Here is a 17776-nt window from a genome sequence, read left to right on the forward strand (position 1 = left end):
TTCACATTTCCCCCCAATTAATTCCTTAGATATTCTTGACCTTTTGTTCTTGTAGATAAATTTTACTATTTTTTCTAGTTTTATAAAACAATTTTTGGTAGTTTGGTTGGTATGGCACTGAAAAAGTAAATTAATTTGGGTAGAACTGTCATTTTTAGTATATTAACTTGTTCTACCCAGGAGCAATCGATGTTTTCCCGGTTGTTGCGATCCAGTTTTCATGGGGTGGCGAGTTTTTCGTAGTGGGGTTCCCATAGGGTCCTGGGTTTTGTCTGGGCGCGTAGATTCCGAAGTGGTTTGTAAGGGCGAGGTTGATTTTCAAAGGGATTTCTCTTTCTCCATCTTGCTGCAGCGATGTGTTGGAGGTAGAGAAACGCTGATGACTGATGTGGGTTGATTTGGTATCCTGCAACTCTGCTGAAGTTGTGGATTATTTTCCCGGGCTCTGTGGTTGACGGTCTAGGATTCACTTGGAAGTCCAGCACAACATCATCTGCGAGGGCCCATAGCTTGGCCTCCTCGTTGCCTGTTTTCATACCTTCACTCTCTTTTTCCTTCTCTCATTGCTCCGCCGGGGGTTTCTAGTGCAATGTTAAATCAGGGAGGAGATCCCTGGCACCCCCGTTTCTTTCCTCCTCTCATTTGAAAGGCTCGCAGTTCATCCCAATTGCAGATGATGCTTGCTGATGCTTTTAGATATATAGATATACAGTTTAGATATATACTGTTTATTATTTTTAGGAAAGACCCTTCTATTCTTATACTTTCTAGTGTTTTCAATAGGAATGGGTGTTGTATTTTATCAAAGGCTTTTTCTGCATCTAATGAGATAATCATGTGATTTTTGTCGGTTTGCTTATTAATATGGTGAATTATGTGGATGGTTTTCCTAATATTGAACCATCCTTGCATTCCTGGTATGAATCCTGCCTGGTCACAGTGAATAGTCCTTGTGATATACTGCTATAGTCTCTGCCAGTGTGTGGAGTGGAATTTTTGGGTGCTCATTATCCCATGAATCACTCTAATGAGCAGACAGGAGGCTTGGTAAGATGCTTGCAGAGCTCATGTGGCTTTATTCAGGGGTATAGGGGGCCATAGGGTGAGGGAGCCCTGTCTGGAGAGATGTCTCAGAAACAGTGTCCTCAGGTGAAGGGCCCAGAGAGACAGAGACAGACAGAGAGAAAGACAGAGACAGAGACAGAGACAAAGAGAGAGAGAGAGAGACAGACAGACAGACAGACAGAGTAGGACCACTCTAGAGAGACCTCTCAGAAACATTGGATACGGGTGCTCAAGTTCACTCAGAATTTATAGGGATCTGACGCAATACTATGTTTTCTTTCCCACCACCTGAGTGTGACATAATGCTTTTGTATGTTAGGTTTCTTGATCTCGTTCTGTCCTCCCCAAGTTTTCCCCATGCCCCCAAGCCTGTGGGAGCATTCCTTAAGTTGAATGAACACTTCGACCTGGCCAAGGTCTTTGAGGCTGCAGCATTTGGGGCACATAGTGAAGATGCTAATTTGTAAGTTGCAGGATTTCTGTCACAGGAGTGAGGCCACCCAAACCTCTTTGGAGGGACACAAAGAGAAGGGGTGGGAGTCTCTCTTAGCCACATTTGAAGAGTGTCTTAAAGGCCTATATTTATGTCTTAGTATATTTGAAGCCGCTTGGGGATGGGCACTTCTCTACTCTTCGTGGGGAGAGATGGGTACCTAACTCCCACTAATTTGCTGTAGGAAGTGCCTCCCCTTGCTTGTGCAGGGACCCCCAAGGCTATTCCTTGGTCCACTGTGGCAAAGTGGGGAAAAGGCTTCCTTAATAAGGCTGAATGCTCTCTGATGCTCTCATTTCGCTGCTCAGGCTTGCTCCCAACACTGGGGTAATCAGAAATGTCCTCAGGTACTCATATCCGTATCCGGCAATCTCAAATTCATAGCAGCCTGCCCATTCTTCCTTCAAGTTTGTAACAATTAGGAACAGGATCAAGTTATAATTGTTAATGAGCTGGTAGAGGGTAAAAGCCTTGTTCCATTCTTAGTTTTTGGGACTGCCTGTCCAACCTCGTGACTCGGTTGACCAATAGGCACAGGAGGGCCCAGTTTGGTGCGGAGGGCAAAGATATTTCAAACTGTTCTGAAGACCAGCCAGCTGTCTGACATTTTTACACTGAGGTCTCTCCAGGAGACAGCATAAGTCTATCTGGATTGTCTGCTGTCCCTCCCTCACATGGAGTTCATACTTTTTGTTCTCCTCTTCTGAGTCTGTTTGTAGTGGTCCTGTGTTTTGGTTTTTCAAAATGGCCACAATATTATTTTAAAAAAATCCAAACAACCACAGTTCTTTGTCTCACCCCCATCCTCAAAATCTGATGATCAGATGTACTTAAAATCCTTGTAGAAAACAGAAAATATTAGTGTGGGAGAAGGCTCAATTTCTGGTCATAACTGTAATGGTCAGTCTTGGCCCCAGAGAAGAGAGAAGGAAATGTGTTTCTCTCCCTTTGCTGGAGAAGGCAGGATGCTGGGCATCATGGGTGCAGGTTAGCCTGTCAGTTACTGCACAGGTCTTGCAGAATTGTTTTTCGTTGTTATTGGGGCCCTTAACCTTTCTGGATCTCTGTAAACTGAGAGGATTATATTGGGTAACTCAGATTCCTTCCAGCTATAGATCCATGATCCTGTGACTCACTGGCGGAGTGTGTGGGGGTGGTGGAGGTGTTTTTTGGTTGTTTCTGTAGTGTCCAGCTCTTCATGATCCCATTTGGGGTTTTCTTTTTTTTTAATTTAATTTAATTTTTTCCTTTTAAACATTATTTTATTTGGTCATTTTCGAACATTATTCATTGGGAAAAAAAGATCATTTTCTCCCCCTCCCCCCCCCCGCCACCCCTCCCATAGCCGATACACGATTCCACTGGGTATCACATGTGTCCTTGATCCGAACCCATTTCCATGTTGTTGGTATCTGCATTAGGGTGTTCATTCAGAGTCTCTCCTCAGTCATATCCCCTCCAACCCTGTAGTCAAGCAGTTGCTTTTCATCGGTGTTTTTATTCCCACAGTTTGTCCTCTGCTTGTGGATAGTGTTTTTTAGATCCCTGCAGATTGTTCAGGGACATTGTAAAGCCACTAATGGAGAAGTCCATTACGTTCGATTGTACCACAGTGTATTAGTCTCTGTGTACAATGTTCTCCTGGTTCTGCTCCTCTCGCTCTGCATGACTTCCTGGAGGTTGTTCCAGTCTCCATGGAACTCCTCCACTTTATTATTCCTTTGAGCACAATAGTATTCCATCACCAACATATACCACAATTTGTTCAGCCATTCCCCAATGGAATATTTGGGGTTCTCTTGGCAAAGATACTGGAGTGGTTTGCCATGTTCTTCTCTGGCTCATTTATAGGTGGGGGCACTAAGGCAGTCAGAGGTAAAGTGACTTGCCCAGGATCATGCAACTAGTAAGTATCAGAGGCCAGATTTGAATTAAAGTCTTCCTGACTCCAAGACCAGCACTCTGTCTGCTCTGCCGCCCCTCCCTAGAGTAGGGATGGAAGTTTAGGGTAGGCTATGTAGAAGTGACTCATGTAAAAATAAAAGGTGCAGTGTTTGTGCACCATCCCCAGACCCCTCTGAGCTATGGTCTTTTTTTAACAAGAAAAAGATCATTTGTTTTTCTTTTAATTTTTGCTTTAAAGCTTACGAAGTTTTGTATTCCTAGTAAGCCTATCAGATAAGTCATACATATATTATATAGAGCCTATTCAAAAGAGCCCGTGATTATTTATAAAGCTAGTAAATGAAATGGCTCGAGCACAATTGAAACCCCAGTTTCCTCCTGACTACAAGTTCAGTTGTGAGGGGGTAGCCAGGTGGCTCAGTGGATAGTGAGCCAGGCCTAGAGATGGGAGGTCTTGGGTTCAAATGTGGCCTCCCCCAGACACTTCCTAGCTGTGTGACCCTAGCCAAATCCAAATCACTTAACCCCAGATTCTAGGGCAGAAGGTAAGGGCTTAAAAAAATTAACAACAGAAAAAGAATCAATTGTGAATTGAGATGTGAAAATCAAGACACAAAATTATAGCCTTGTTGAGGACCTTCTAAAGTCTTATTCAAGAGAAAAGGTCAGTTGAATTTTGCAGGGCGGAGTGAGGCAGTATTTGGCATTGCCATTCTTGGGAGGTTAGCACCTCAGCCTTCAAAGAATGGGAGTTCAGGATCTCCCAAAGGGCTAGGGAGAGGTACTTGGTGGGTGTGAACAGGCTGCAACATATTACAAAGAGGAGTCACTGTGGGAGGATTGATGGTGATAGTATGGAGCACTTAGCTTGGAGTACTCAACTAGTAGCCCAAGGAGCTGAGTTCAAATCCATCAGAGAAATGCATTCAATATTTCCAGAGACTGGAAAAAAAAAAGAGGGGCCCGTCACACAGTTCAAGTGAGGAGTAACTATTGGCCTGCCCATATGTCCCATTGGCATCTTTGAAATGTCAAGAGAACTAGCAGAAGGTGTCCAGCATGTTGGAAGGACCAAGGCAAGAGGCACACGGAGGTGCACGCTCAATGAGATCCCAGCTCCACCAGAACAGATGTCACTGTTAGCATACATGTGCTCTCTGGGGTTTTTGAGGTCATGCTATCCTACCCTCCACCTCACACCCCTGAAGGTTTTTTGCAATTGGCTAAACTGGACCGACCAGCTAAATGAAACCCAGAAAATTCAGCAGCTCTGACATACCTTTTGCTACCTAGCCAGATCGCTAGACCTGCAGGGAATAATCTGCTTAATGAATGACAGATGAAGGAGGAAAATGGCAGCAGTGGAGGGATTAGGGCTCTGTTCCCATGTTGGGGGCTGCTGGGTAATCAGTGCCAAGTTGTCAGGTAGTGTGTAACTATCTGCCGTCTGCCTGTCCCTGTGAAGTCCTGGAAGTGGTATGTGGCCCCAGCCATCCTCTGTCCTTGAAAGACTCGTCCGCTTTTTGGCTCATAGCAGAACGTGGTGATTACCAAGGTAAGGGACATGGGTTTGGCTTCTCTTTTGACATGGAGTATGTGTGCTGGCTGGCCTCCCTACTGACCTGAGATTCTGAGCACTAGGCACACCTCAGTGCTTCTGGTACTGCACAGTCACGGGGAGGCACAAGTGGGTTCACAATACTCAGTGTGCCCATGTATTTCCCTCATAGGCCGTCCTGCACCCTTCCAAAGTCCTGGAGCTGCAGATGGACAAGCATGGCTTCCGCATGGAAGTGGGACTGTACATCTCTGTCAGTTGCCCCTTGGAGGGGCACCCTCTCACCTTGACGTCAGCCTGTTTTTTCTCTATTCACATTCAGGTGCAGGGGACTGGGCAGAGACTCTTATTTGTACCACAGAATCCGCCAATGCCAAGGTATAGTCAGAAAGCAGCCAAGAACCAAGGAAGGGGCCATTATAAGCTACCTTGTGAAATTCCTCAAATTCAAGGCCCTTGGCTCCAATACACATCTGCATGCAGAAAGCAAGTGAAGGAACCCCCAGACCTTTGTGGAGAATTTTCTCTGACCCTTTTTATCAGGATGGAAGTGGATGGTCTCTTTGGCACAGCCAGTGAGGATGTTTTTCAGTATGTAGTGGCTGTATTGCTGGGAGTGGGGGGAGCAGGAACCGGGGTCACTCCTTTTGCCTCCAGCCTGAAGGACATTTGGTCCAAGTTTTGGCAGGCTGGCCATACCACCCCAAACTAAAATGATTGTACTTTTGGATCAACCCTTCCCGGTTATGAGCTGACCCGCCCCTGGACACTTTCTCAGGGTCCATCCCTTGGAACTGACTCATGAGTAGTTAGGAAGGATTTTAAGCCACTGCATGTGAGGCACTGTGCCAGTAGCTGAGAGGAACCTCTTCCTTGGAGGTAACTGGAAGTGAGGGTAGCAGGAATGACTTTTATAAGGGTGTTTGAACAACAGAAACCCCCCAGTGCCCAAAAGCAGCCAAGACCGCAGCTTGGCAAGCAGGCTTCTAGCCACCAAAAAACCAGCTTCAGCTGCTTCACTCCCCTGATTGTCTTCATCTCCAGCTGGATCCTCCTGGGACACCAAATCAGACACTTTCCAAGGGTTGTCTAGAGGACCAGGGGAAGTTGTTTCAGGACTCCATAGAAACTCAAGCTATTAGCAGATCAAAGCTGGGCTTTACTCATTTGGCCCTTATAAGCCCCCTTGACGCTATGTCTGACATGTTCACCAAGGTAAACCAAGGATAGGGTTGTGCTCTCTTTCATGGGTTTGATTTATTTCTACTGGATCTGCAGGGATATGGGTGCCTTTGTCTGATTCAGTGACCTGCCGGCTTCCCTCCAATAGGAGATGGTAGAGTTTGGAAAAGTGGGTTTCTTAATCCAGAGGCTCTTTCTCACCAGGTTGGACAACAACACTGTGAGTTCCCAACATTGTTTTTAATTGAATTTTTATTAATGCCTTTTGTTTGTACATCATGGTCATTTCTAGGTATTTCCCCAACTCCACAATCCATATGTTAGTCTTCTCTTGCAACAAACAAAAGGAAGCAAAATCAACCAATGAGTTGCATAAAATAACATTCCGCTCCCGTAGTCCTCACCTCTACCCAAAGGAGAGAGATCTATGTCCTCATTGCTGCTCAAGGCCCAGCATTCAGTTCTGTCTGGTAATTATTTTAATTCACATTGTTGTAGGATCGTGTCATATAATTGAAAATCTGTTACCCTAAAAAAGAACTACATTTCCTGGGAGCCCACTGACTTCCTGTCATTACATACTTCCTGTAGACAGAGGATATTAACAAGTGGGCTGTCCTCTTGGGACTCTTTACTTCCTGTCCTGAGCTTGGTGGTGGTAAGATGGGTGTTTGAACTGGCTGATCAGCCATGGGCACATGGTTTTTATTTTGTATCCTCTTTATTCCTTGACCCTAATAATCATTAATAAATCTCCTAAAATATAATATTTTATTGTTGAGATTTAATTTTAATTCTTACTTTTTGGCAACCATGAAGGGATGAGAAAAACTCAATTTTTTAAAAAAGATGGCCTAAATTTTTAAGCCACATTTCTCCTGCCAAGGCTTTTTGCCCACCCCACCCACCCTCCCTCACAAACTCCAAGAGAACTCTGAAGCTGCAGCTTTACTTCTTCAGTCCCTACTTTTTGCCTGGTCATCCTCCCAATGGGCCTGGCTGATTTCAGTTTGAGGACTCTTGCCCATCTGCTTGAGCCCATGTTCGTGCTCCTTATTCCTCACTGCTGCCTATCCTACTTGCTCCTAGTCCTTCTCCTGTTCCTGCTCCTGCCCTGGCCCCAGCCCCGACTTTGTTCCTGCTGGTAGCTGTTGCTGTATCTTCAAAACTTACAAACCTGGGAGCCAACTGGTAAAAAATGGGGTGTGTTTTCCTTAGGCAACAATAAGCCTCCTAACTCCCTCTCCACGTGGCTGTGGAACCAAACTGTTCCCTAGCATTTTTCCTCAGGTGGGGAAGGGGAAGGGAAGAAGTTTTTACTCTACCAAAAAGGAAGTAAAAATTACAAGCATGGTATACTCTATGAAAGAGTAGTACCTTGCCTATTTCAAACAGCTTCTACCATTGATGAGTTCATTGATCCTTTCACTTATCTTGCCTGAGACTCAGGGGAGGAATTCATCTCCCTACAACCCTTTGCCATTTGGGCCTACCCAGTCTGGGATTCCTCAAACCCATCTTCTCCCTCACTATGGGAGATTCTAGGAAAGAAACTTTAAAGAGACTGGAGGTGAAAACTTTAAGCCTCTTCAGACTTCATTGTTTTATTAAAGTGCCTTTATTTTATTGTACTTTGCTTATTGCCTGCTTTAAGATTTAATTTTGTTGTTTCAAGTTCATATATTAATGTATTCAATATTATTGTTACACTGAATCAGTTTATCTACTATGTTTTAACTACAGTTATATTGTTACCTTTCCCCTATAACTATACTGAACAAATATTATTGAATAAGCCCATAAAAAAGTTTTTTCTTCCATTTTGGCTTTAATTGTCACATAGATGATGGATGGACTTCATCAAAACTGGTTATAGTTGTATAACAACCTTTGGAAAACTTAATGAGCTAAATATCTCAAACTCATTTTAAGGGTTCTTTAGACATGAATTTTAAGATTTTTTTTCAACAACTCTGACTGATCATTTTGCCTGCCTCTGAGTTATTTGTAACAAGAGGTAAAAAGTCCATTTTAGTAGCTGTAAATGGAGTGCAATTATAATCCCCACCTCCTGCATTTGTAAAAAGGTGAATGAATGGGACATGACAGTTTTATACCAAAGGAGCTGGGAAGTTGATCCCAGGGCATGATATCCCTGGATGGCCCCTAAGAGGAAACATCTCTCATCTGTAACTCTTCTGCTTATTCTACTCTTCCCCCAGAATGATCTAGATTTTTGGTGACTTTTTAGACCCAACATCAACAGTACAAAGGGTTTTTTTTTTCTTTCTAGATTCCTCTGCCACATTTTTGTAATGATGGCAGTAATAGATTTTTAAAAATATCTCAGCCAAGGTTGTAAGATTGCAACACCTGAAAAACTTGTGACAAGTATCTATTAGCTTTAAATGTCATATAGCAGACTCATGTGAATCCTAATGGTAATGGGCTTGTTTGCTATTGTCATTAAATGGGCTATTATAACTTTGGGGATATTGATACTTTTTGAATGTGCATTACTTATATTACTGTTCTTTATAAAAAACTGTTACTTTGTAAAACTCATTTGCTTGCACTCACAGTGGATCATGGACAGGTTTGAAGGACATGGATCTCATTTTTGGGGTGAGAAACCTTTGTACTCTATCTTTCCTTAGCCGACACAGTGTGTCCATGATGGTAAGCTATATATTTTTGATTTTAAAAAATTTATTATTGTTTTTTGCTTGCTTGTGCAATATACTATTTCGGTTTTCTTTCTGTTTTTTGTATTTGAAGCACATGTTACCAGTATTGGGAAGATTTCTTTAACTTTTTTGATTTTGCAGTAATATAAGTTTAAATTAAAGTTGCTATAATATTAATGCATACCCAAAAAGCTTTAGACTATAAAAATGCCATTGATTGTTTAAAGAAAAAAATTATGGGACCTTGCTTAATGATTCTGTCTGATTCCAGGAGAAGGGAATACAAAAAGAGCCATTACATAGTACCAAGGTAACACAAAGCTACTTGCATAGTAGCACAAGGTCAAAGAGACCAAACCAATCCTATGTGGATTGATGATATTCTGTGCAAAGAGTGCAAGGACTTGATCATATATGAGACTCAAGGTTGCATCTGTTTAACATGCATTAAAATGCAGGACTTCCTTATAACACACACTCTATATCAAATACAAAACATCAATTGTTCTGGCTCCAGTATCCCTGAGAAAAATACATAAAAAAGACCAAATAATGCTATTTCCATTTGCTGCAAAAATCTAGTTCCTTTTTTCTCATAGTATGGCAACTTCCTGTAGTCTTGGCTGCAAATGGGTAAGTGAAATATTACTGCATTTGTCCTACAGACTTGTGGGATAATTACTTTAATTGGGCCCTGATTCAAGGACCTGTTATAGGTTTATTTTACCTTTATTTAGAATTTTTACACATAAGACTTTGATAGTCTATATTTCATCCAAAGGTTATCTTTTCTCTTATTTTTATTTGGATTTTTGGATGTTTTTTATTTCTCTTGCCCATTGATTCATATACCTCATAACTCAGCCATGCACCCCTAAGTGATCCCTGTGTTTTTTCAACACCATCTTCAGGGGGGAATGTATTATTATTCTAAAATGCAAAGTTTAAATTCTTTTTGAGAGTAATTTTAGAATAAGAAACATGTTACCTCTTCTCCAAATCCAGAAAGTGAACTGTTTGGAGAAGGCACCATGAAGATGCCTCCACAGACCACACACTGCACCAGAAGATCCAGAGTGAACTTTGGGATATGGTGATTTGAACTGTGTGGGGTTGAATGCATTTGTTTTTGTATGTATACTCTTATGCCGAAGGGGACTGTGCCCTAACTGGCTTTTTGTCAGTGCGCCCAGCAATTATTGGTTTTGTTCTCTTTTCTTCTTGTCCTCAAATTATTGTAATTTCAAAGTTGGTTATGTTTACAAGATCCATTGGAGAGACTAGTCTTCCACAGATCTCGGGGGGGGGGAGGATGTATAATTAAAAATCTGTTACCCTAAAAAAGAACACCTTTCTCGGGAGCCCACTGACTTCCTGTAGACAGGATATTAGTGAGTGTGCGGTACTCTTGGAGCTCTTTACTTCCTGTCCTGAGCTTGGTGGTGGTAAGGCGGGTATTTGAACTGGCTGATCAGCTATGGGCACGTGGTCTTTATTTTGTATCCCGTTTATTCCTTGATTCTAATTATCATTAATAAATCTCCTAAAATATAACATTTTATTGAGATTTAATTTTAATTCTTACAGTGTGTATTGGGAATATCTATTCTGAGTAGTAAATGCATTCTCTCATCTTAGAGAGGAGTACTGATTGGAACCATTTTATCCACAGAGCATATAGGAGCTGAATTCATCCCTTTGGGATGTAGTGGACTGGGTAGTGGGCCACGGCCCCTCAATCCTTTAGTTAGGTGCTCTGGTCTCCAGGAATGCCCTTCTAACACCCTCTAGCTATGGCGGAAAATCCATTGTCCCACACAGCTCTCCCAAAGGAAGTTTTTCTGTTACAAACCTGTGGCAACATCAGTGGTTTTGTCAAAGTACAATGCTCTATGCCCAACCTAGGGCCACTGATGTCATGGATTTGAAACAGAAAACTTCCTTTGGGAAATCTGTGTAGGACAATGGATTTTTCACCTAAGCTACTGTCCTTCCCACCAGGTAAATGCTATTTCTTCTTTATACCAGTTAGAGCCGGTAGCCTTGTGGTATTACATGATCACAGAGTTGGAATAGAAAGGCAACCAAGTCTAACCCCTTCATTTTGAAAATGAGGAAACTGAGGCCCAGACAAGGGAAGGGAATATGGCCCATGGTCACACTGGTAGTGACGGAGTTAGCAGTGTTAGAGATAAGAAAACAAGCAAATGAGCTTGAGGTCTCCTGGGGAAGACGTTCTTTGGAAATCCCTTTGGAACATTCTGAGATTCCCGATTACTAAGACTAAGAAAATGTTGCCTGGAATGCCATAAGAGTAAATACTGTGGAAGCAGTGAGAACTTGTCACTTCTGCCGCTAGAAAGTCCAGTGAGACCCTTGGCTTAAGCTAGCAAATGAAGTAGACAAGAGACTCTTTTGTCCTGATTACTTCTGTTTTTAACATAAAAATGCTGGGGATTAAATTATCTGGATAGCTGCCTCAATCATCCCTTTTAATGCTAGTGCAGGCCTACCATTACTTCTAGAGGAACAGGGCCAAAGAAGTAGATTGTGCTGGGGACCTGCAAAGTCATATCATCTAGCCCTGGTAGAAAAGAGACTTGCTTGACTATATTAGGAAAGCACTGAGAAATGGTGGTAAGTAAAGGCTGCTGTCCAGTGCCAGATGGAGTGGTGCCATGGCTCCAGACCTGCTGCATTCCAGCCCTTTCTCCTTTTGTTTTGTAAGGTCAGTGGTGGGGATTTTCCTGTGTGGCCCCAAGATTCTGGCAAAGAGCCTATGCAAGTGTTACCACTTCTTCAGCTTGGATCCCAGGAAGACCCAGGTCTATTTCCACAGAGAGAACTTAGTGTAGACAAGGCAAGAGCAGCTGGTCCTGAGCTTCGGGCTTTTTTCTGCTCTCCTGTGTCCCCAAATGGAGATGTCATACCTGGGCAAATAATAGTGCTCCTTGATCTAGGTTCTGATATTCTAGTGTGACTGCATTTGACCCACCCCTTAGCAACATCAAGATAGCATAAAGTTGACCTCCAGAACATGGCCTGGGTGAGCCTTCCTTCATGCCTTTCTCTCTACTTCTCAGTATACCAGGGATGCCCTGTTGTTTCCTCTTCACTGCTATCTCCCTTTCACTTTCTTTTTTAAATTTTTACCTTCCAACTTAGTATCAGTTCTATGACAGAAGAATGGCAAAGGCTGGACAACTGGGGTTAAGCCTGGGGTCCCATAGCTAGGAAGTGTCAGAGGTCAGATTTCAACCCCAGTCTTCCCGACTCCAGGCATGATGCTCTATCCACTGTGCTGCCTATCTTTCAAGCCCAGCTCAGATGGCACTTCCCATGAAGCCTGCAGAGATCAATGATAACTTTATCACTGCTGTTTGATGTGTTCCAGCTCTCTCTGATCACAGTCCATAGGCATCTTAAACTCAACAAGGCTAAAACATAACTCATTATCTTTTCCCCTAAACCCTCCCCTCTTCCCAACTTCCCTATTTCTATTCTACCTTTCTTGTAGACTTAAAATCTATTTTATCTTTTGGCTCTTCATGTATGTAGTCTCATAGGCTCAGAGACGGAGAACTAGATGGGAACTTAGTTCTAACTCCCTCATTTTATAGAGGGAAAAAACAGGCCAAGAGCTATGTTGCCCAACAATACCTAGGCAAAAAATGGCAGAGCCAAGATTTGAATCCAGGGCCCCGGACTCTACATCTTGTACCCTTTCTGTATCACATCTCCCTAAATAATGGAACTTGCCTCTATTTCCTTTGGTCCTTAGCTTTGTACATAATGAGGACTTGATAAACTTCTGTGGAGTGAAACAGTAACTGGCTACTGCATTTTTAGCATGACTAGCCCATGAAGCACAGGTTTTCATTATTGACATTAGGCTCTCTTTGAAACAGGGAGTTTTCTGGACCTTCATCAGTCAAGTCAGTCAACAAGCATTTATTAAACACCAAGTGTCAGACACTTAGTACACTAAGGGAAAAGCAAGGTCCCTGATCATATCATGACTGCAACGGCTTCAGGCTACATTATTATAAACAGACAGACAAATCCTCTCCGCAGGTGGTAGGCTACAGGCATAGAGTGTTATATGTGCAGAGCATGACAACTGGTTTCGATCAGTTTTCTTTGTTCTAAGGGAGGGTTCAAATTGAAGCAGAAAGAATCAGTACAGATCTGAAGAAACTGTTGGCTAACAAATCTAATCACCCAATAGCCTGTGTTGCTTTGAATTTGCAAAGATTTTCAGCTTATAGGAAGTACTGGGAACCAGCTGATTTATTTTTTTGCTTATCCAAAAGGCCTCCTCTTTTCTTTCCCCTACCTTTGGTCTAAAGTGGCCCTGTATATGCCAAGAAATGGAAGAGGGGGATAAAGCTTGGAAATACCCCATCCAATATGGACCTCTGATTGAGGTTTCCATTCCAAACAGGTTTCTCTTCCCTTCTCTACAATTTCAAATAAGTAGAAAGGGTAAACCGTTAGTTTATTGTTGAGACTTCCCATAGGCCTGTGTGACTGGGGATCAGGAAGATGGGTTCTCAGTCTGATAGTACTACTAGTGATGGAATAGGTTGTGGCTCCCAGGAGGCAATGAATTCAGTTGGACAGTAGGCATTTTCAAAGAAGGATTTGTATTAGAAAGAAAACCGAAAACAATCTTACAAAATGATGAGGAAAAGAAAACGAAAATGCTGGAAGCTTGTCTGGAAGGGCAGCTAGAGCTGACTGCTACTAACTATAGGCTCACCTCGATTTGTTGCCATTGTCCCTAGTGCAACTCAACTAAAGCAAAAAGTCATTGGCTTATGACTCTGGATCAAATGTCATTGTGCAACCCTGAAGACCTTCTTGGGGCTCCTGGGGAGGAGGGCTGCTGTTTTGGCATGGGATTAGACAAACATGGCCCAAATCATGCCATTCCATCTGGACTGTTAGGTGACCCTTACAGAATTCCTCAGAATTTTGATTCTACCTGGATTTTGGGGGAGGGAGATAAGAGAGGGGGAGTAGGGGCAGGTAGAAATAAGGGAAAAATAGGAAACAAGGGTTCTACTGCATTTAGGCATATCATTTTCTTAAGAGACTTTGTCAAGTTCTTTGCACATCATTTCCAAACCCTTCCTTCATTTTCCCAGCATCCAGTTTATCTTTGCTTCTCTTTGGGTACTCCTGGCCTTTGGCTCCTAAATCTCAGATTTGGTACATGCTCATCACATCCTGAGAGCCTCTTAATACAGCTGATTGAAAGTAATCTCAAGAGGCAGCAGAGGCTAAAAACACAAATAGGTTCGAGAAGGATTTCTATCAATCTCTGCACAACAGCTCTGCAGCCTTCATGAAACGGAAGGTGTGCTCACCACTTATCTCTGGAATGCCACTGGTCCAAGACAGAATTTTAGGTTGGATGGGTCAGGGAGCTTAGCAGGCAAGGCAAAGAAAAAAAGAGCATCATACGGGCAGCCAGCTCCCAGGGCTTGAGTTGGACTTTTCGTCAGCCATCATACTCATTTCAGATTTGTCCAGTAGGCCATCTCCGTTTATTCCCAATTAGTTATAACAAGTCTGATTACATGCCCAAAGCCTTTTCTAAATGGCAGGAAAGGCCTGGATTTTGAGCTTTCTGTTCTCACCTCACTTGATTTGTGGTCGGTTTCCTTTTAAATTGATTTTACACACTATGTGCCCATTAACTGAGGTAGGGCTGAACAAACTGTGGTATACAGATGTAGTAGAATATTGTTATACCATATAGGATGTCAGAGACCATGCTTCCCATGACAGCAAAGGAAACAAAGGAATCCCTAACTTCCCTTCACCTTAAGTGTAATTTCTAATGACTGAGGTTCATGCCAGAGTGCAGAAAACAGGGGCCAAGTGTGGCAAACCTTCACCATACTGTATTTATTCTTGCTAACTACATTTTGTTAAAGGTTTCCAGTTTCGATGTTAGAGGAGGGGTTGGGGAAGGAGCACCATATCTGTGAATGACTGACATCAAACAAAAGGCATCACAAACACCTCCAAAACAGTTTTTAATTGACTTGTACAAGACCTGAGAGCTTCATGACAAAACAGGCAAGCGCCATCTGTTTCTATGATGCTGATGACACATACTGTAATTACTACCAAACATAGCATCTTTGCTTTAGCTCAGAACGACGTACAAGAATACATCTGCTATTGACATAAAACTGCATCATGGTATTTGGACTTTTCTAGAACCAACATACTGTTGTGCCAGTGTCTTTGCTTTGGCGGCTTTCTGGACATTTTATAGTGCCAACCAATCAAGTATCTCCAGCTCTGTTAATATCATTTCCCCCTATTACATACAGAACGGTACATTCTAAATAGTTTCCCAAAAGACACATCCTGGTTCTTTTGGCTAGAAACAAACATCAGAAAAAGGCTGGTTCTAGAAAACCTTCACAGCTGAGAACCAACCATCAAGGAGAGTAAAAGGTTAGCATAATGATCACATATAATTAGCACAATACCGTATACACAGGAAGTGGACTGTAATGTTTGTTCAATGGATGGACTATCACCATACAAAGCAAAACAGAGCTGGGGAACAGAGCTCAGGGGCAAGAGAAGTCACAACCTAACAAGTTGTCCTATAGTCTTCATCTGAAGCAAAATCAGTAATTTCCCTGGCCCCCACCCCAAAGCAAAAAGGACATAACAACATACTTGTTCTGGACCTACTCAAATTCTGGATAAAATGTTTTTCAATCCACATAAAATACACAAACTAAACGGAACCTCCTCGATACCATACCCCCAACCCCCCCGCCCCCCCCAAACCAAAAGCTGACAGTGAGGAGATCATCTGCCCACCACCATTTACGGTCATTCAAGTGTTGGGATACAGACTCCTCTGATCCTGAATCCTTCTCCACATTAGGAAATTGGATATGCAGGAATTCTGTATATCTGCAATAACAAGGGGAAGAGAATCCATTATTGAGGAAATGGCCCCAGCACCACTCCAGCTCACAAGGAACAGGCTTCCTAAGGTGGGGAAGAGGAAGCTCGGCCTGCTGCTTACTAAGACTTACCCTTCCTTGTAATTTCCAATTGTTCTTTGCAAGGAGGATGGCCTGCTCTCACACAGAGGAAGTGTGAGAGAGGACACTCCAGCAGAAGCTTATGGGAGCCAGCTCCAGGCCAAGGCCCACAAAGCAGGACCCCCTGCATCTATCTGCCAGGGCCCCCAAAGCCCTCCTCCCCAACTGCGTGTTTTTCAGTTACAACAAGAGTTGTTGATTCTTTCCCCTAGTCAAGGACCGAACCTAACTATTGCAGAAGCCACGTAATGGCTTAAATCTTCCAAGAAAGGCTGCCAGGGCAAGAAAATGCAGACCTACCCAATCTTTGGAATTCTGAGTTTGGCCAAGGTAAGGCAGAGCTATACACACGGGCCCATTCTTCCCAGAGCAATCATTCACTGAAGGCTAAGTTGTGGAGCCCTTCTCCCACTTCTGGGCTCAAATCAGACCTACTATTATCTATTTCCTCAGGCAGGAAAACAGTGTGTAGACACAAAACTAAGATTTACATGTTAGTCTGCTAAGTCTATGCTCAAATGGTGGCTCCCAGCGGTATCCAAACACAGTCTCCAGAGATCCCCAGGTGTTTGCATTGGGAGCGTTAGAGACATACACTGAGCTCCAGAGAGACAGCACCGGGGCAAGCAAGAGCTGGATGGGTACTGGGCTACTCTGTGCAGTGCTGAGGGAAAAGAATAAAAAATGGGCAAAGGTGATCCCAAGAAGCCAAGAGGGAAAATGCCATTATATGCCTTCTTTGTGCAAACTTGCCAGGAGGAACACAAGAAGAAGAAGCTCCCAGATACTTCTGTGAACTTCTCAGAGTTTTCTAAAAAATGCTCAGAAGGGTAGAAGACAATGTCAGCTAAAGAGAAAGGAAAATTTGAGGACATGGCAAAAGCTGATAAGGTTCGTTATGAAAGAGAAATGAAAACCTATATACCACTTAAAGGAGAAACAAAAAAAGAAGTTTAAGGATACCAATGCAGCGAAGAGACCTCCTTTGGCATTTTTCTTATTCTGTTCTGAGTATCATCCAAAAATCAAAGGGGAGTATCCTGGTCTTTCTACTGGAGATGTGGCCAAAAAATTGGGAGAAATGTGGAAGAATACTGCTGCAGATGACAAACAACCCTATGAAAAGAAGACAGCTAAACTGAAGGAAAAGTATGAAAAGGATATTGCTGCATACTGGGCTAAAGGAAAACGATGTGGGTAAAAAGGGAGGAGTTGTCAAAGATGAGAAGAGCAAGTAAAAGAAGGAGGAGGAAGATGAAGATGAGGATGACAATGAATAAGGTGGTTCCAGAGCAGTTTTTTTTTCTTGTCTATAAAGCATTTAACTCCCCTGTATACAACTCACTCCTTTAAAAAAAATTGCAATGTAAGGTTATGTACAAAAAAAAAAGGGTTATAGACATTGAAGTGGAAGGAAACTCAGAAGCCAAGGCGTTCACCTCCCTTGTGTTACAGATGAGCAGACTACAGGTCAAAGTGAAGTGACTTCCAAGGTTACTCACTACAAAGTGGCAGGGGTAGAATTTGAGCCTAAGTCCTCTGACAGTGCCATTTTTTCCCTTCTAGTGCCATGGCATATAATCGGTGAATTTGGAGCAGCAGCTGAAACTTTGCAGGAAGATGATCCCCAAACCCAGAGGGCCTCAGGATTTTAAATGAGCAAAGTAGCCCCTGTAAAAGTGAGGAAGAAGGGCTGATGGCCAGGAGCAACCCCAGAAGACACAACGTCATTTTTCCCAGTCAAGGGGAATAATAAACAAGTACTCTTCTGACACACTCTAGAAGGAGAGTGATTGGTGAC

At 42.8% G+C, this 17776-nt stretch overlaps 1 protein-coding gene and 1 pseudogene across 7 annotated transcripts in view; one reads left to right on the plus strand and one right to left on the minus strand.

Annotated features, from left to right (window-relative positions):
* Positions 1-14913: 14913 nt before the first annotated feature.
* CSTF2 (cleavage stimulation factor subunit 2) overlaps positions 14914-17776 on the minus strand; it is a 34234-nt gene continuing 31371 nt past the window's right edge. For all 7 annotated transcript variants that reach the window (XM_007507787.3, XM_001364430.4, XM_056809173.1 and 4 more), the window contains one exon: positions 14914-15841. The gene's annotated coding sequence lies outside the window, so the exon portion shown is untranslated. The remainder of the gene's footprint in view (positions 15842-17776) is intronic.
* Positions 16436-17770, plus strand: LOC107650358 (high mobility group protein B1-like; annotated as a pseudogene).

The sequence above is a fragment of the Monodelphis domestica genome, chromosome X, assembly GCF_027887165.1.
Source record: "Monodelphis domestica isolate mMonDom1 chromosome X, mMonDom1.pri, whole genome shotgun sequence".
In the NCBI taxonomy this organism is placed as follows: domain Eukaryota; kingdom Metazoa; phylum Chordata; class Mammalia; order Didelphimorphia; family Didelphidae; genus Monodelphis; species Monodelphis domestica.